The sequence below is a fragment of the Ictidomys tridecemlineatus genome, chromosome 3, assembly GCF_052094955.1.
Source record: "Ictidomys tridecemlineatus isolate mIctTri1 chromosome 3, mIctTri1.hap1, whole genome shotgun sequence".
NCBI lineage: Eukaryota > Metazoa > Chordata > Mammalia > Rodentia > Sciuridae > Ictidomys > Ictidomys tridecemlineatus.
In genome coordinates this window covers 89,975,047-89,991,714 of record NC_135479.1, presented here as the reverse complement: position 1 = coordinate 89,991,714, position 16,668 = coordinate 89,975,047, and the positions used below count along the sequence as shown (strand labels likewise).

Below are 16,668 nucleotides of genomic sequence, written 5' to 3'. Positions count from 1 at the left end.
GAGCAACTTGATCAGATTTTTCTAAAAATGTGTTCTGGATCAGACTTCTCTAAAAATGTGTTCTGGAACTAAATATGGAAAACAAAGAGCAATACCAATGAGTATGCTCCTGGAAGGAATAAAGGGAATAATTCCAAAGTCGTAAGAGAAGTCTCGCCCTTCCAAAAAATGACCAGCCAGGTACAGAAGAACTAGGCTCGACTGGCAGGAAGGATGTTTGTTTTCTGGGATAGCCAAAAAATCGTTATATTCTGGAGCAATTTTTTAACTTAATATAACTTTTTCAACCCCGATTCCCATTATCTTTCTGCCATTACTTTAATTTCATTTTTTCCTTGTCACTGGCCAAAATTCAATCATTTATTGCATTGAGAAGAATTTGGAACATGGAACTGAGTTCACATTTGGAAAAGAAATGGCTTGGTAAGGGAGTCAAAAGAAAAGTAATAGAGCTTGGCTTCTACCTCCTGGAACCTCGTGGCTTGCGACTTAGAAAACACAAACCTACACATAAAGGTAGAGTTGTCTCTGCTCTAAAGCACAGCCTACCTTACCATTGCACATGGCCTCAAAAGATCATTTCCAAAGCTCTTAGCTCCAGAAAGTAGAAAAATTGTCATAAAGGGAAATAATTTAATATAAAATATATACTGTTTGTCTTCCCAATCTTTTTTTTTTTTTTAAGAAAGAGAAAGCAGGACATATGGGTAGCAAATTCCTGTCTGCTCAGCATTTCAAGTTATCTGTTGTGTTTCACATAACAGGATCCAATTCAGTAATTGCCAAACTTTTTAACCATGTAAAACCGTGTCAGACTTTCTTACTTTCTAACATATAGCTATTTTTTTTCAAAATCTTTGGCATCAGTTGTTGTACAATGATAATCTTGGAGGCTGTGGAAGACTGTAGTCACATGCCTTATACACCACAGGTTCCTAGATGACAATGTTATAGGTGGAAGGACTTTCACAGCTGTTTCTCATTTTTTTTCCTCACCCTGAGTGAGCAAGTTGTAATTCCTATCTTGATGTGTGAGGCCCTTCCTCCACTCTGTCGGGGCCTTACAGAACCATGTTCTTTCTAAATGGTTACTTCTGACCTGCTGTAGTCTCAGAAACAAGATTTAAAATAACTTGTTGAAAATCAACTGAAACTAAAAATAAATAGATGCTAGGTGAAGAACTTTCTATTGGCAGAGACCACAATATTTAGTCTGCTCAGAAGCCTTTGCAAGCCTGTGTTTTAGCTTCTTGATGGTTTCTGGAGCAGTAGAATGTGCCACCTAAACGATTTTCATGAAAGTGAGGTGCTAAGGCCTCCTCTGTGAGTCTGTTTGTGGTCAGTGCTATTATTCAAGACAAATTCCATCATACTAATATCATTTAGTTGTGGATAAATACAGCAGCAGACCTTTCCACCCATGTTGCACATGTATTTCTGACTTCAATGAACTTTTATCACCAAACTAAATAAACTTGAAATAGGAAGGAATGCAGGAGGGATGAAGGGAATGATCTCTTACATTCAGGGTAAGCCAAGGTCAATGTTTGGCTTCAGGTCATTTTCAGAATGGATGAGGGCAGAGGGCATCCTGTGCAGGTTGAGGGCAGAGACACATTAGTGCTACAATGCACACGCTTGTACTGACTCAGAGGCCCTGAGGCTTGTTCTTCAGGTGACTAAACCCAGGTTTCTTTCCTAACCCAAGCATACTTGAGGTTGATCCTCGTCACTTCCCACAATCCATGCTTGAAAAACAGAAGAGTTCCCGGGGCTCACAATTAGGTGCATCATCAAAGCATTTTGGAAAAATGGAGAAGGCAAAACATAGTAGTGTTATAGACATAACAAATATCTATCATCCTCCTGAAGAAAGTTGAAAATTTCATTCTAACCATTTATTTTTACTCCACTCCTATAAATGTCTCTTTTTCACATCTCTCCCCCTTCCATAGCGCTCTCTCTCTCTCTCTCTCTCTCTCTCTCTCTCTCTCTCTCTCTCTCTCTCTCTCTCTCTCTCTCTCTCTCTTTTCTTTTTATTTTTTAACCATTATAGCATCCTGCACCCCTCTAGCCAATCCTGAAAGTAATTTCAGGCAATGGGATGATTAGAGTCAGCCTCATTACTCTGGGGAAAAATGGGAAGCTTTGCGCCAACCATTATCATCATGCCAAAGAGGGAGAAAACACACTTAAATAACTGCTGAGTTAAGCTCCAATCTTTAGGACGAGACAGTTGCTGTCCAAGCAGAGATCCTCTCATCTACTTATCTTCAAATATATTAAAAGCTTAGTTGCATTTTTATTTCTGGAGATTATATCTAATCATTAGCCATCTTGGAGCACAGAGGAGAGGCTAAATGCCTCTTCTGTCCTTATCATTGGGCTGGGATACGTCTCCACCATTTTCAAACGACGGTTAAGCACCACCAAGAGGAGGCGACATTATCTCCACTCGTGGGAGGGCACCCCAATTTCAAAGCTCTGAAATACTTGGGAGCATTTGGATCTAACTCTGATTTCCTGGAAACTACTTTAAAGTTATTGTGCATTTCAGTTGGGGGTGCGTCCCAGGAGATTTCACATCTGCATACAGACACCTACACATTCTGAGTGCTTCTTACTTCTTCCTTCTTTCCCGATCTTTCTAATGTTTTTTATCAGGGCATTACGGTTAAAGGTTCATTCCAAAGTGAAAAATGCATGGAATATAATTTGTTCTACTTCAGTCCCCAGCCCTTCTTCTTTCCCTGCCCTCTCCCTCCTCCTGTTCCCCTTCTTCTACCAGTCTTTATTCTACTTATTTATTTTTTTTTAATTTCTCCTATATAGTTTACATGAGGGTGAAATTCACTGTGGTATTTTCATATATGCACATAAGCATAATTTGGTCAACTTCATGCAGCATTTCTTCCCTTCCCCGTCCCCCTCTCTCCTCCTCAACCGGCTTCCTCTACTCCATTGACCTCTATCTTCACGAGCTCCCTGTATGTTCTCTCCCCACTTCTATTCCTTTATTCATCTATTGACTTGATTGAGGTTTAGATACTGAATTTGAAGGCTAAAATCCAAATATAAAGAATTTCCATTTTCCCTAATGTTCCATTTGCTCATCAAACATGTACCAAATGCAGAGCACACAGACGCAGGGAAACTGTTTGGAGATACCGTACATTCTGCCCTGGGATGCAGAAATAATCCACAAAGTGGGCCAGCTTTGAGGAAAGTTTTCAAATAGTCGATTTGCTTTCCTCTATGTACCTCATTTTCTTGTTACATTTCTATATATTTACCCATTTTTTTCTTCACCAAGTACTCTTAGGGGAAACCTATGTGTTTCCTAAAGCTTTCATCTAATATTTGATTTCTTTAGACTCAAGCATCATGTTCATTACCAATGAAGCTCCTTCCCCAACACACAATGTTTCTTTTTCCTCTCTTTTCTCTCCCTCTCATTGTTTCTTTCCTTGGTATCTCTGCCTCTTTTCCTTCCTTTACATCTTTGGTACCAAGACAGGGTATCAGCACAGAGTGGGAAACTAGTAAGTTTGGGCTAAGAAGGAAGAAGGGTGGAGAGAACCAGAGGGGGAGCCTGGACTCAAACTGAACCTGGTTTCCCCAGCCAGATGCCTGAGCTCCCGCCCCCTCTGCTTCCAGGCCAGCTGCAGGGCGTTTACAGTATGAACAGAACACTGTATCCAGAAACTGAAAGTATTAAGAGCACAGCTTTCAAAATATTGTTGTTTTCTACTGTTTTTTGGTTCCAAGAAAACAGATGACAGGAATCATGGTCTATGACTATTTTATTTCCTAGAAATAGATTTTTTTTTTTAAGTACTGGGTACTGGGGATTAAACCCAAGGTCACTTAATCCCTGAGCCAATCCCAGCTCGATTTTGTTTTTGTTTTTGTTTTTTAATATTTTATGTAGTGACACGATCTCACTGAGTCGTTTAGTGCCTTGCCAAATTGCTGAGGCTGGCTTGGAACTGGCAATCTTCCTGCTTCTGCCTCCTGAGCCACTGGGATTAAAGGTGTGCACCACCATAAATAGAAATTTAAAGTGGAGCTGGGCACAGTGGCACATGCCTGTAATCCCAGCAGCTCAGGAGGCTGAGGCAAGAGGATCGTGAGTTCAAAAGCCAACCTCAGTAAAAGTGTGGCGCTAAGCAACTCAGTGAGACGCTGTCTCTAAACAAATTACAAAACAGGGCTAGGGATGTGACTCAGTGGTTGAGTGCCCCTGAGTTCAATATCCAGTACCCAAAAAAAAGGAAGTTTAGAGTGAAAAGAGACACGAGCTCTCATCACCTAGGCACCAATTAGGCTTTTTGGTTTCCATTTATGTGGGGTGATCATTCACCATATTGTTCAATTCTGTGAGTTCAGATTCCTCCACAGTCCCTTTTATTGTTACACAAAGATCCACCCTGCACCCTGACAGCCACGCTTGAAGTTGGGGCTCTCTCATCTGGATTCTGCTCTCTGTGAACAGAGCCCCCACCCCTGCCCTCGAATCCCACACTGAGGGTCCCGTCTGGGTTTCCTTGGCCTGAACATTACTGCATGTAATGTTCAATATCCAAGTCCCATTCATATAATTTTTCCCTCCCTCACTTCCCTTTCCTTGAAAGTTTGCCAGTTGTTTTGACTAATTGTTTTTTTTTTTTAAAGAGAGAGTGAGAGAGGAGAGAGAGAGAGAGAGAATTTTTAATATTTATTTTTTAGTTCTCGGCGGACACAACATCTTTGTTGGTATGTGGTGCTGAGGATCGAACCCGGGCCGCACGCATGCCAGGCGAGCGCGCTACCGCTTGAGCCACATCCCCAGCCCTTGACTAATTGTTTTAAGGTACCTCATCAAGCTGTGAGAGTCTCACAGCAGGCTCCAGCACCCCTGAAATAAATCTGATCATGTTTGGAGATTTAATTAAAATCACTAATAACCCACCCAGCTTCAATTATAGACATGCACCAATAAAGGCACTACCTTCTGCTTAGTGGACTTTTTCTTTGAACTAATGAGTTATCTCTGCTAGGAAACCCAAGGATTGTTAAGTTGCTGTTACTTCCCTACTTCCTGATTCTGAATATTTTTATCTAGGCTGGATTTGGGGTGATTCATACCAAATAAAATTTAAAAAATATATATCTGTCTCTCAACAAAGTATTTTGGCCCTGGGGGAGAACTGAATCTCTGAGCACACTAATAAAAAAGCTGAAGGTATCAGCTCAACATTTTTAGAGGCATGTTCCTTTTAATCTCCTGTAAGCAGAGTTCCCAGAAACATCTTGAAAGCCAGCCCACCAGTCCTCCCCAGAACCAGTGCAACTTGGAACTGGTTGTACTGAATTACATGTCATTCTACTTTATCAGGATAAGATAAAAAACAAAACTGTCTCATTGCTCAACTTCAAAGGGCAAAAAAAAAAAACATTTATCAAAGAAATGACCTTGACTTATGTAAGAACCTATTGCAGTCTGTGACGATTTTCTTTCCCATAGCTAGTAATTCTAGGGATACATTAATGGTAATATATCCACTGATTACTAATGAAGAGGAGATTTGATTTCTTAAATCTGCTACTCGTGCTGCATTATAAAATATTGCTTGAGGGCTTGAAGTGTTTCTCAAATTCTGAAATAGAAACCACTTTGCATTGAATGGAGAACAGCTCTGTTTAGTTCAATAGTAATTCCTTAGACTGAAACATATTTCCATTAGTGTCATCATAGAAACTTAATAGGAAGATTAGTCAAAATAGATCTTAGTCCTTAAAATAGGAAGCATATGCAGAAGAGGATGCTATTTATACCCATAATCTTCTATATCTCTGAACAGTACTGAAATATTACCAGGAAAGGGAACCGGCTTGTTAAGGCAGCATGCACCCATTTGGGCTTCTCAGAAGACATTGTTACTTGAATATTTACATATATGCATATTTAAAAGTTTCATAACAGTGTGGGAAAACAAGAAGTATTGTCAAAAGTAAATCAGAAATTTGGATGAATGGTGAAAAATATAAAACAAAAATAAGGCAGGACTTGCAGCCGAGAGGAAAGACAGCTCCGACTTTGAGGAATTTCTCAGAGATCCAAGGGATGGTCCTAAGGTCATTACTGGAAATGAGATATTGTGTTAGAAGCCCTTGTACTGCATGGCATCTCCCTCCTTCCACCTTCATGTTGAGCTTTGCTGGCAACAACACTTTGTCTGTTCAGGAAAGCAGGGAGGGTGGGAGCATCTTAAAGTCCTTGTCTTAAGCAGCTTGTCTTAAAGACAAGCTACAGGAAAAATGCACATATTAAAGCGGTGATCCCCACCACCACCATAATCACTGAAGACTGCCTCCAGGAATCAGGAGAGCACCCAGCAATGAGGGAAGAGAGATTGTCAAAATAGAAGTGCATATGACTGAGGGTCAACCACAGTGCATGAAGTTGAGCAAAATGATACAACAAAAGACAGACAGACAGACAGACAGACACACACACACACACACACACACACACACACACACACAGAACCCCCCCTGCCAAAAATAAAAAAGAGAAATCATAATAAATAGAAGAAACTTTCTAAAAAGGACAGTTGAGACAATGGGTATATCAGAAAGCTGAGAAGATAATGTACTCAAATAAAGAAAGCAACTAGTGGTTGTCATTTTTAAAATATGTTTATCAAAAGTGAGATCAGCAAATGGACTGAACAGAATGGGGTAAAATCATAAGATGAAAGGTGTCATGAAGGATGACACCTTTGTCATGAAAGATGAAACAAGAAATTAGGGGCTGGGGTTGTGGCTCAGCCTTAGAGCACTCACATAAAACGGGGAAGGCCCTGGGCTCGATCCTCAGCACCACATAAAAAATAAATTAACTAATTAAAAATATTTTATCCAACTACAACTACAAAATAAATGTTAAAAAAAAAGAAATAAGAAATCAGAGCGGCTTGGTGCAAGAAATTATAAAGGAATTTTTTAAATGCCCTAAAGATGTAAAGAAACATGAATCTTACTTAAAATGGCCCACCAGGAATTGAAAAGGTGTTTGCGGTACTACATCATCTCCTGAAAATAACATTCTGCAGTTCTGAAGCATCATGAAAAACTAACAAACCAACTTTCATCAGGAAAGACTGCAACATACTATTCATAGAAATCAGCAAATCATGTACATTGAAAAATCAGGTATAACTTTAGATTAACAAAATAAACAAACTTGAGATCGATAAAAATCTCTCTTGAATATACTTAAAAATACACTCTAAGATTAAGAAGAAACCAATGAAATTAAATTTGCTCCCTGAAGTATTTAGTAATTGACAATGAACCAACCTCCTGCCTCTCAAAACCGGAAACCTGACATTAAAATATGGAAATAAGTAAAACATGAATCACTGAACATATAATTAGCACAAGTTTAAAGGATATGGAAAAAGAAAAATAATTTTCTCAAAATACAAAATTTGGAAGACTCTGCAAGGAAAGAGAACACAAACATGAACACACATATTCTTGTACATGGCACACACATGCACCTACACACACACACATACACACACGTGTTAAGGTCTGTAAACAAGTCAAAATAACACCTGGTATTTTGCCAGGGGAATGTTAGAGTTCATAAACAAGTCTGGATGGTGCCTGGCAAAATGCCAGAGGGAGTGGTTTGTGAAGTAACAAAAGCGAGCCATAGGTGTGGAGATTCCTTATTGGTTGACTGATGTATCTAGTTTATGCTAATTAAGATAAGCTGTGCAAAATGTATAAATACCTCTGTTGTCCTACAATAAACGGCTCCTACTCCTGCTGTATCAGTCTACACAAGTTATTCGTCACCCCCCTGGTTATTTTGCTGCAGCCGGACTGTGGCACACACACACACACACATACACACACACACACACACACACACACATTGTCTTTCCAAAGCATTTCTTATGAAATTCAGTATTTTCAGTATTTTTAAAATATTTTTTCAGTTGTAGATGGATACAATATTTTCTTTATGTATTTTTATGAGGTGCTGAGGATAGAACCCAGTGCCTCACACGTGCTAGGCAAGCACTCTACCACTGAGCCACAACCCTAACCCTTAGAATACAGTATTTTTTATCATGTTTTTTGTTTTCTATACTGAACAGAAATATTGCTACAGATAAAAACAAATCCTACATACAGAGTATTTATGATAATGTGAGCCTTCAGGAAAAAAACAACTAAGCTTTCTGGCAAAATCAGGAACAGAATAAAGGGTGATCTAACTGAGAAGATAGTGTCACCTACAGCCACAGACTGACCCAACACCACAACTGCTCTGAGCTTTCCCCTCCAGCAGAATTTGAAGTGCTCAGATCATATCAAGATTCCAATTATGCAAGTTTGCACTGAGGCCAGTGGATACCGAAGGCAGATTCACAGAAGCAGCCTAGAATTCAACAGACCAGCTTAGCACCTGTGTGTCTTGGGATGTGGGAAGCCCTGGTTTACAATGCCCTCTCAAACAAACACACAGGTTAGTTGCAGATGCATGAGATCTTAACTTCTCAATAAGTTAACAATAAGAGAATACTGAAAGCATTTTTAAAAATTGGAAGTGATTTGTTTTTGTTCTATCTTTTTCTTTTGTGGTACTGCAGATGGAACCTTCAGCCTCACATGTGCTAGACAAGTGCTCTACCATTGAGCAATACCCCCAGCCCTTGAAGTAATTTTAACATCAATAAGATATAATTTCTATATTATATATAAAATAACATGTAATGTATTATTAAATAATATGTAATCTATTATTAAATAATATATATTATTAAAATATTATGTATGTATAATTCACTTTAGCCATGCTGCAGGGATGATTTATTGCTGAAGGCAAATAGGGCAACTGATTAAAAGCAATGCTGAACATTGGGAATACTCATTGAGGTCTCTTGAAGTCAGTAGAAAACTTTGGTCACAATAGGATAGACATGGAAGGCCATGACATTCTTTCAATTGTAGTATCAGCTCTATGCAAAACTTGAAAATCCTCATTAATTACAAATACATCTCAGTTTCTCTAATCATTTGATACATAATTCTCAGAATCATTCTGAAAGAACAATAAGAAAAAAGAAGGAGAAATGTCAGTAAACTAATAATGAAATATCATTAATAAAACTAAAACCCTTAAGAAAAAAATCACCACGAAAGAACCAAAAAGCGCTGTGAGTTTCATCAAAAAGAGTGAAAACCATTCACATGAATGATAGTCCATGGTGATTTTATTTCCTTAGTTATACCAGGAAATGTTATGGATTTATGTTAATTTAGGCATAAAAAAGAATACTAATAATAAATTTACAGACCCATTACAAAAGGGGACAATAAAATAACCAATTAGGAAACAGTCCACAAGCGAAGTCCTACTACAAGTTACCAAGAATTTACAAAAGTCACATTGAAGTGAGGCAAGAAGAATCAAACCCTGCAGGGAAATAGGATGAATCTTTCTTGAGATACAATAGGAATATAACTAGAAATAACAGAAAAGACTGACAAGATAATTAGATATAATCTGGAACACACAACCAAAGCCCAGAACGTGGTGTGTTAAAACTCAGATGCACCTTAGTGCTGGAGGGCAGGTCAGGGGAGAGATCTTGCATTGAATGGAGAGAAAACAGTGATTCTGCAATCTTTGTAATGTTTTGAATAACCAATAAAAAAAAAAGTTATAAAGCAGGATGTTGCCCAAATAAGGAGAGCCTCAAAATACATTTTCCACTTTGCTCTCTATTTTTTTTCGTAACCATCTAAGTTCACTTAAAACATTTTAGTGGTATATCATGACCCCCAAATGGGGGCTGTTTTCCCAGCAAGAAAAGTCAATACATCTCTAGTTCTGCAGTTGGATTCATGACGCAGGTCCGGAACAGACGCCCTCCCAACAGCATCACTTCTTCCTGCTACATTTTTGTTCTCTCCCTCCTTTAATTAAAAAGAAATTCTGTACATGAAATGTCACTTGGGACCTTATCACAGTCGGCTCGATGTTTCCACTCATGCAACATCGAAAATTTTGACTTCCCTCCAGTCCTAATCCCATTTAATGGTGAACCCTCTTAGCTACCGATGTGGTTTTCAAATGCCCCTTATTCTGCAAACCACATTGACCCATGTTCAAACTTACAACACTCTTCTTGTCAGGCTTCTGCCATGACTCAAAGTCTAGAGATAACACAGTAAAGTCTTCTTTTAAATAAATGTGGGGTACAAATTAGATGGAAATCAATTACCAGGACACTGTGATCCCTCATGTTCTGATGAGGATTCATTGACATCCTTCTCCAGGGAGCTACACTGACCATGTCCACACATCAGGTCTCCATATCTGAGCAGACACATAGTGGGCCAGCTAAATGCTAGGGGCTTTTGTTTATTTGGCAGAGTCAGAGTGTTTTATTATCTTTTGAAAAAAGAAATTATCCACAATCTTGTCTGGTATCTTATTTTTATTGTAAGGATAGGGACGGGAAGTTAAGATAAGTCTTGTGTAAATGTTATGCCAGTGGAAAAAAAGAAAAAAACGATGATAATGTCACACTACAATCTGTCTCCCCAGCTTACACGTTTCTTTCTCTTTTCACTTAGACCCATTACTGATAGCTTAGAGTGAACAGAGGGATTTTTACTCAAAGAACCTTATACTTACACAAGTGTCTACTGTACAGGATAAACAACTGAGCATCAAAAATTATGAAGGACTTAGTGTAGTAATGCTTGCCTATAATACCAGCAAGTTGGGAGGCTGAGGCAGGAAGATTGCAAGTTCAAGGCCAGCTTCAGCAACTTAGCAAGGCCTTAAGCAATGTAGGGAGACGCTGTTACAAAATGAAAAATTGAAAAGGCTGAGGATGTGGCCCAAAGGTTAAGCACACCTTGGTTCAATGCCTAGTTCCAAAAGAATAAATAAATTAATTAATTAGTTAATAAACCTTTTTTTCTTTTTAAGATAATTATCTCAGACTTGTTATAGTAATGGAAAACTGACTAACACAAAAATTATAGGGTAGACACCAGAACCTCAAGAACTAAAGTTTAAGACAAAAACATGGACCCTGTGCTTCTGCTTTCATTTCTGCCTATCTTCATTCTGTCTACTGGCTCCTTCTAGGTAGAGTGGTGGTTGATTGCTCCATACATGCATCCCTCTAGCTTGACAGGCCTAGCAATAAAGGAGCCTCTTTCCCAACATCTGGATTATCGGGCAAGGCAAGGATCCTGACTAGTCTGCCAAGATCACTGGATACACACTGAACCGGTCACTGTGCTCAAGATGGTTGCCAAGACTAAGTTCTGCACCCACTCGCACAGTCCCTGAGTGAGACAATAAGACAAAGAGCACACAGTCTGAGCATGGAGGGCACAGGATGGAGGAAATCTTGCAGGACAGCCACAGCTAGAATCACAAGTCAATACTTCTAGTTTTTTGATATTTAGAAACTTTCTGTTCCTGTTGCATTGTCTTCAAGTGACCTCAAGTCCATTTTTTGTTGCTCACAATCAAAGAAATTTTAATTAAGGCAGTACATCTTGGATTTCTTGGTGTCAAATGGACTGAGTTATATGGGTGAATAATAAATTGATCACAATCTATCCTGATGTTCTTCCTTGGAAAAAGTTGTAGCTAAATTTGAAAGTCACATTATCTTGAACTTATTTATGAAATATGTATGTAACTTTCAGGCAGTCTTCATTCATTTTGGGAAAGTCAAATATGCTTATTATTCTTATGAATAAAATGAGAAGGTACTCATTAACTGCTATGTTCCTCTCCAGCTCCACCTTTCTCCAAGGCTATAATTTTAAGTACATGGTTCGCTAGACCCAATAAAATGTGATTCCTTTTTTTTTTCTGGCTACCATTAATTCCTTTGGTGATTCCAGATTCTCAGCTAATTTTTCAGTACAGTAGTTCCTCCATCAATAAATGAGAACTATAGAAATAAGGAAATGGCCTACTTAATTATACCACATATTTACAATAGGACATTATAAAGCTATTTCAAAACTATGTGATGTTTTATAATAAAGTATCAAAATTATGTTTTAAAAATCACATGTAAAATGAAATTCTGGGTATTCAATTCATCTTTTCATTTGTCAAATATTAAGTTATTAACATATGATTAGCACTATTCTTTTTCTTATTTTAATGAGGGATGTACAGCAGCAGAATACATTTTGATTCATTATACACAATTACAGCACAACTTTACATTTCTATGGTTGTACACGATGTAGTATCACATGGTATGTGCAGTCATACATGTGCCTAAGCTAATGATGTCCATCTCATTCCAACCTAGCATACAATGATAAACACAAAAAACTTCATGAAAATTATACCCAAACAAGGGACACAGACAGATAAGCAAAGAGGCCAAAATGATAAATATATTATCAAGGTCACTGAGGAAATATGAAGCAAAAAAAGAGGCTATTCATTCATTCAACAAATTTAGCATTACCATACCATAAACTCAACCAAATTGTCGTCCAAAAATGGAAGCTGCTATAACAAATAAGTCATCTTTTCTAGAGTGGAGCAACTTGGTAATCTGCCCTTGTTTTGGTGCATAAGTTCCTTTCCATCACTATCAGAAAGGAAGGTCAGCAACATTCATGTAGGAAGGACCACAGTTTAGGTTTATGGTCTTGCTTCAGGACTGCATTAATTCTCCACAAATTTGACATGATAGTCATTACCCAGAGATATCTGTACCTTCAGAAAATCATAAAGAACATCAAATTAGTCCACTATTATAAGGAAATAATAATAATAAAGGGGACACAGAGACAAGGTGCAGTGGCAGGGAAGGTGGCAGAGTGGCTCTTGGTCCAAGGCCACATTTATTTATACCAATAGGTTACATTATGCCATTAGGACCATATCTACATTATTGTTTAGAGTATCAGTAAGGTTGTTTATTTTGCAGTTACATTTTACAGTTACAATATGTAATGTTAGGAGCTTTGTGCAACTCTCAAGAAAGTCCATTATGTGAAGTTACTGTTAGTCTGGCAGATCCAGGAGCACCAGAGCTTGATGGAACATTGTAGTTATCTAGCAAATTTCTGTATTCTCAGGAGTTACATGCCTGGGATCGAGGTCGAGGCTTGATGAGGTTCTAACACAAAGGTTTCTCAGGGCACTGCCATACCAGCTAGACACTGCACATATATCAGCTATATTACTAGATCCTAAGAGAGATTACAGGGCATTCTAAAGGTGGGAAACAGGGTGCCTGAAACCCCCCTGGAGTTTTGCTCACCAGGGGAATGCCTCCCTGTACATTTCCACAGTCAGAATCCCTACACACTCTATTATGAGATCATGTTATTTGGAATTATGAGCAAGAAGTAGAAAATATACCGGAGGCCCTGATAAAACCCACAATCTCTGAAGATTGAAGATAAAACTGCACAAAGATTTACAGTCCTGTCTCAACAATGAAGTTTTTCTCTAATTTTGCTTCCAGAGTCAAAGAAAAAAATACAGCATTTTTTTTTTGTCTTCTACCAAGAAGAAAAAGGCACAGTTCCATGTAGTCTTCTTCAAATTCTGGAAGCAACATAGTCCACACTGGAAATAACTTCTTTGACCCATTTCCAATTGAAATAAAAGGCCGCCAACTTTGAGTGGGGCTAAGAGCTGGACAGGGCTTACAGGATGTGCTGTAACAGGCTTAACCAATTGGATCATCCGATACACAGGACCCTGTAGTACTGAAAGTAACTGTGGTGGAAAAGAAAGAGCCAGTGTGGAGGTTGCAGCCATTCTTGCTAGGTGAGCCATCAGGTAGACACACAGAGCTCTTTGGTGGACTGTGGCTACAAGGCAGCCCACTCCAGGTAGCCCTGGAAGACATCAGTGATGTGAAATCTTCCTAAAGCTTACTTAGGATGTGACATGTGATCATCTACCTTGTTTGAAAAGGAAATGGCCCAAGATGAGAATGTATATAAATTCATCACAAGAAGCAATTATCTCAGCTCTTCATCAGTGGTATATATATATATATAAAAATACTGGAAGATCAAGGACAAGGAATTCCAGGAAAAAGGAATATGAATGGACCTATATTTTTGTATTGCATGACAATGCCCACAAGAAATTCATTTCCTCGGAAGAAGCAATAAACAACCAAGGAGCCAGAATGATTTGGCCCATTGAAAATGCAAGCCTCTAGGACAAAGAAGGCAGAAACAGAGCTCAAAACTTTCTGCACAATGGAGTTGCTATGATGGCAACAAAGAAAATTATAATTAGACCACCTGCTAGCATGGCGTCCAGCTATTCAAGACTTGTCTAGCTATTTTCCCTGATGAATGCTCAAACTCATGGTGACAGAGACCAAAGATGGGTCCACAATAGGACACCAATCACTGGTCACAAGCAGATCAAGTAGCAAATTAACTATATTTTCCTCTTTTCACTCTGTAAAAGGCAAGGATTCCTCCATCAATACACATTGCAGTATGAGTTTGCTTTTTCTGCCCTCAGGGTTTCATTCGGCACCACTGCCCAAAGCTTAGCACATTGGGTCTGTTGATACAGGAATCACACACAGTATCATCTTAGACCAGCAGGCCTCTTCTATAGCAAAGAAAGTTTAGCTGTAGATGCAACATCAGGGCATCTCTTGTGGCAACCAGAGGCCACCTGTCTGATAACAGCAATGGGAGAGCCTACTGAAAGCCATAGCTGAGGTGCATCTTGGACATGATTCTCAACCAATAGAAATGACACCCTCCACATCATGACTGCCATCAGAGATCTTGTCTAAAACTTTGAAGTAAGCCTGATGCTATAATCTGGTCCCACAACTTTGGGTTCCCTGGTTCTTGAAAATTCTGACTCCCAGCAGAGTCATATTTTCAACTCTGGTCAGTGAAAGGAGCTAGTGCTGCTACAAAGAGGTCAGGAACTTGACATCATGATCCACTCGGGAGATGTTGTCCTCCCTTGTGAATTTTGGAGATGGAGAAGTACAACAACCATGGCCTGAAAGACACATAGGGATCAGAGACAGATCCTTCAAAGTTGAGGGTCTGGATTACCCCCAGGTAAGGCACTCAGAGGAGCAGGGTGCTGGCCAATAGCAGAAAAGGGTGGCAGAGAGTCTGCAGCTCAATTCACCCACCTCCTTCTTGTAGATCACCTGGGGGAAAAGAAGGCCTGCCCCAGCATCCTGAAGGAGCAGTGACCAGAACTTTTGCCAAGGAGGCAGGTCCCACTGACACAGGGGAAGGACCCTAATGGGCAGCTGTGGTACACTGCACAGGGGCCCACTTCAGAATTGAAGTACTTGTTCCTTGGCCTCTGAAAGTAATGGCAAAGGACTGCTCACAACCTAATCTCCCTTTTTGAGATCACCTTTGGTGAAAACAAACATTCCATGAGCAGCCATCCCCCGACTGTGTATCTGGTTGATATCAGGATATAAAGACACAGTCCCATTCTCCTAGTCCCAGATAACCCCAAGACCTACTTACCCTCAAAACCTTCTGTAGAATCATCTGAGGGCTTTGATATGTCTATGCAGAAGACAGTCTTCTCCACCTTAAGGTATGCTTCTGATGAGAATGAAATCCCATTTTTATTTTACCTACTGTTTACTCTGAAACACAAACAGATCAATGTCAACAAGTTCTTTGAATTCGATGTTACAACACAGTCTATGTATTTCAAACTAAAAATTCTGTTTCAAAAGCACAATAATTCTGATATGCCAAGATTTTGCGAATAATTTTGAATTCTTCAAAATTCCAAGGGTGTGTGCACTGCATATGAATTTTAAAAATTGATGAGAAACTTTACTTCATCTGACCTTAACTCCCTGTATTAGCTTAACCACATGTTGAAACACATATAGTTATATAAAACACAGGATCTGGTAAAAACAATTTAAAAAAAAATCATCTACCTGTGCAAAACATTCCATCAGAGAATCTGGAGCTCCGGGCTTTGTCTGAATGAGGAAACATGAATTAAATGCCACTGGGCTTTTAAGAGCGTAAAATATCTCATATTTTCTTTGTTCTTCTCTCGGCAATCACAATCTTCCCTGAAATCTGAGAGCTTGGAGAATTAACATATTTTCAATTCAAACCTTGATAACATCCATTTATGTCTCAGTAATAGAAATATACTTGTGGCAGGAAATTCTCCTCTACTATCAAACACGCTTTGTACAACAAAAGGGAAAAACCCGTTAGAATGTATCAAAAACTCATGCAGTTCGCCAAAATTAATACTTTCACATTTTATTACTAATCAGGTACACTTTAATAAGACCTCCAATGGACTAGGGGTATCAAAAGTACTCAGCCTTTTTTGTAACTTCTTTCTTCTTGAGGGCTTAAAGAATTTTTAGCAGAATTAGAACATTTACAAAGCTTTTAAAATAGGTTTTTGTTCCGGCAGGGACAAAATAGGATTTTAATCTACAATTCTTTAATATCATTGATGTCTTTGGTAAGTGACATCATATCAGAGACTAAGAATACTCCTTAAAATTTTTATTTCCCCTCTGGCATTTCATGGAATATGGGAGTGTAATTAATATTTAATCCCCTTAAATGTGAACATCAATGTATAGGAACTGAAGT

General features: G+C 38.8%; 1 protein-coding gene across 4 annotated transcripts in view; it reads right to left on the bottom strand.

Moving 5' to 3' along the window:
- LOC144376279 (uncharacterized) overlaps positions 1-15,677 on the bottom strand; it is a 124,596-nt gene extending 108,919 nt beyond the window's left edge. For all 4 annotated transcript variants that reach the window (XR_013436562.1, XR_013436563.1, XM_078043470.1 and 1 more), the window contains exon 1: positions 15,553-15,677. The gene's annotated coding sequence lies outside the window, so the exon portion shown is untranslated. The remainder of the gene's footprint in view (positions 1-15,552) is intronic.
- Positions 15,678-16,668: the final 991 nt, after the last annotated feature.